This window comes from Oxyura jamaicensis (genome assembly GCF_011077185.1).
Source record: "Oxyura jamaicensis isolate SHBP4307 breed ruddy duck chromosome 8 unlocalized genomic scaffold, BPBGC_Ojam_1.0 oxy8_random_OJ68811, whole genome shotgun sequence".
In the NCBI taxonomy this organism is placed as follows: Eukaryota; Metazoa; Chordata; class Aves; order Anseriformes; family Anatidae; genus Oxyura; species Oxyura jamaicensis.
Window position 1 is genome coordinate 1 of NW_023304128.1, and position 2,916 is coordinate 2,916.

The following is a 2,916-nucleotide window of genomic DNA, read 5'->3' on the forward strand; positions in this document are numbered from 1 at the left end:
CAGCCCTGCAATGAAGCATTGAAATGAGGAATAAGTACCAATCATCCAAATTACAGTTTATACTGAAAATTCCTTGAATTAGGCAACATTTATGTAAGTCATGGTAGCAATGTTTTGTTTTGGAGAATAGATGATGGAAGGACATCTATTTTCAAGAAAGTCTGCATCATTTTTGTCAAATAGTGGCTGTCATTTTTAACAGTCAGGATAAATAAGGAAAATAATTTTCCTTTTTAGAGGTAATATTTCCATCTGATTATTTGATAGAAGATTTGACTTTCTTTTCTTGATTGTTACTTACACGGGCCATCTGACAGGATTACTGATGCCAGCAAGGAGCTCTTTACTGTGTGATCACCTTGACCTGGATATTTTATTCAGGACCAGAGCAGGTAAATTACAAGTATATCAGCATATTTCAGATATGTATGAAATAATATTTCATTAGCACTGGAATCACTTCATTGCTGTATACAGATGGATGCTATGTCGCACTTCAGATACTATTGTTGCTCACACTTGGTTGCAGACATTGTGCATTTAGATGGATTTTGCTGCATGCCATTCACATTGGAAAAAGGAGTGCTTCATTCATTCTTTTCTGGTCTGAATTGGAATTCCAAATATTCCTTTTTCCTCCTTTTGGTTTGGGGTTGAAATACTTTCACGTGCCTCTAAGACCAGAAATGAGAATACTGTAGTTCTTTAAGATCCAGTAGGAAGCAAATGAAATTTCTGAGAATAATGATGGGACAAAACCACTTCAAGTCTGTGAACTGCCATCTGCCTAGAACTCTCATTAAAAGTAGTGAGACTGTTTGCTAGACCAATATGTGCCTAGTTTTGATTGGGATAGAGTTAATTTTCTTTCTAGTAGCTGGTATGGTGTCAGGTTTTGGATAGAGGGTGAGAATAATGCTGATAACATACTGATGTTTTAGTTGTGCTGCTCAGTGCTTACACAGGGCCAAGGACTTTTAGGTTTCTTGTGCTGTGCTGCCCTGCCAGCTGGGAGTCTGGGTGTGCAGCAGGAGCTGGGAGGGGATAGAACCAGGACAGCTGACCCCAACTGGCCAAAGGGACCATATAACCGGGACCTTTCCATACCATGTAAAGTGATGCTGAACAATATAACTGGGGCAGAGGGGCAGGGGGCTGCCCTTGATTAGGGACTGGCTGAGCATCAGCAATTGGTCAGCAATTCTACTGTGCATTGCCTGCTTTATTTATTATTATTATTTTTTTAATTATTATTTATTTATTCATTCATTTTTGAGGAGGGAGGTTTTCATTTTCATTTTCTTTCTTATGAAACTGTCCTTATCTCAACCCATGAGTTCTGGCACTTTTCAGTTTTCTGAGAAGAAGAGAATGTCTCTGGATCCAACCCAGAGCACTTCATCTATTGCAACTCCCACAACAGACACTGCAGCTGAACCAGAGAATCGACCTGTTCTTGTATCAATTGCCCTTATGTTTAAGAAGAAACAATGGAAAAGGAAGCCAATTTTTTAGGAAAAGAAACTTCTACTAGGAAGGGGAAGGAGGAAGAAGTGGATGAGGCAGACTACTGCAAAACAGGGCCATCACAAGAACAGGAGGGGGAAGAGGCAGATCTCATAAAAGACAGTAACCACCTGATACCTGTGGAAAATGGCAGTAAAACACCTCTATAACCCCCCCCCCCCGCGCCCCCTCCCCCCCCACACACACACATATACACTCTTCAGTACATCAATGACACACAAACACAGAATCATAGAATCATTTAGGTTGGAAAAGACCTCTAAGATCATCAAGTCCAACTGTTAATCATAAAATCATAGAATCATAGAATATCCCGAGTTGAAAGGGACCCGTAAGAATCATCAAGTCCAACTCCTTGCACTGCACAGGTCTACCCAAAAGTTTAGACCATGGGCCTAAGTGCACAATCCAATCTCTTCTTAAATTCAGACAGGCTTGGTGCAGTGACTACTTCACTGGGGAGCCTGTTCCAGTGTGCAACCACCCTCTCGGTGACTCAGCCTCATCTTCTCCAGGCTGAATAGGCCCAGTGACGTCGGCCACTCTTCATGTTTTCCTCTCCAGGCCCTTCACCATCTTCGTCACCCTCCTCTGGACACTCTCCAGCAGTTGAATGTCCTTTTTGTACTGTGGTGCCCAGAACTGCATGCAGTACTAGAGGTGAGGCCGCACCAGTGCAGAGTAGAGTGGGAGTTAAGCTAGAGCTGTCATGTGTACCACTTATCCATGTCCCTAAGCACCATATCTATGCGTCTTTTGAATACCTCCAGGGATGGTGACTAAACTACTTCCATGAGCAGCCTATTCCAATGCTTCACAGTCCTTGCAGTGAAGAGGGAAACCAACATAAAACTTAACCTGGCACAACTTGAGGCCATTTCTTCTTGTCCTATTGCTTCTTGCTTGGGAGAAGAGACTGCCACCCACCCTGCTACAACCTTCTTTGAGGTAGTTGTAAAGAGTGATGAGGTCTCCCCTGGGCCTTCTTTTCTCTAGGCTAAATAAGCCCAGCTGCCTCAACTGTTCCTCATAAGGTTTGTTCTCTAGACGCTTCACTAGCTTTGTTGTCCTTCTTTGGGTATGCTCCAGCACCTCGATGTCCTTCTTGTAGAGAGGGGCCCAAAACTGAACACGTTAGTTGAGGTGTAGCCTCACCAGACTGAGTACCAGAACTGAGACAATCACTTCTCTAATCTTGCTGACCATGCTTTTTCTGATACAAGTCAGGATGCTCTTGGCCTTGGCCACCAGACCACACTGCTGGCTCATATTCAGCCAGCTGTTGACCAATACTACCAGGTCCCTTTGCACTGGGCAGCTTTCCAGCCTCTCTTCACAGAATCACAGAATTGTAGGGGTTGGAAGGGACCTCAAGAGATCATCGGGTCC

The 2,916-nt window shown here is 43.5% G+C and overlaps 1 long non-coding RNA gene across 1 annotated transcript; it reads left to right on the plus strand.

Moving 5' to 3' along the window:
- The first annotated feature begins 6 nt into the window (after positions 1-6).
- Positions 7-830, plus strand: LOC118157627. Its single transcript, XR_004746697.1, has 2 exons — positions 7-239; positions 318-830. It is a non-coding gene; the product is annotated as an uncharacterized LOC118157627 (long non-coding RNA).
- The last annotated feature ends 2,086 nt before the right edge of the window (positions 831-2,916 follow it).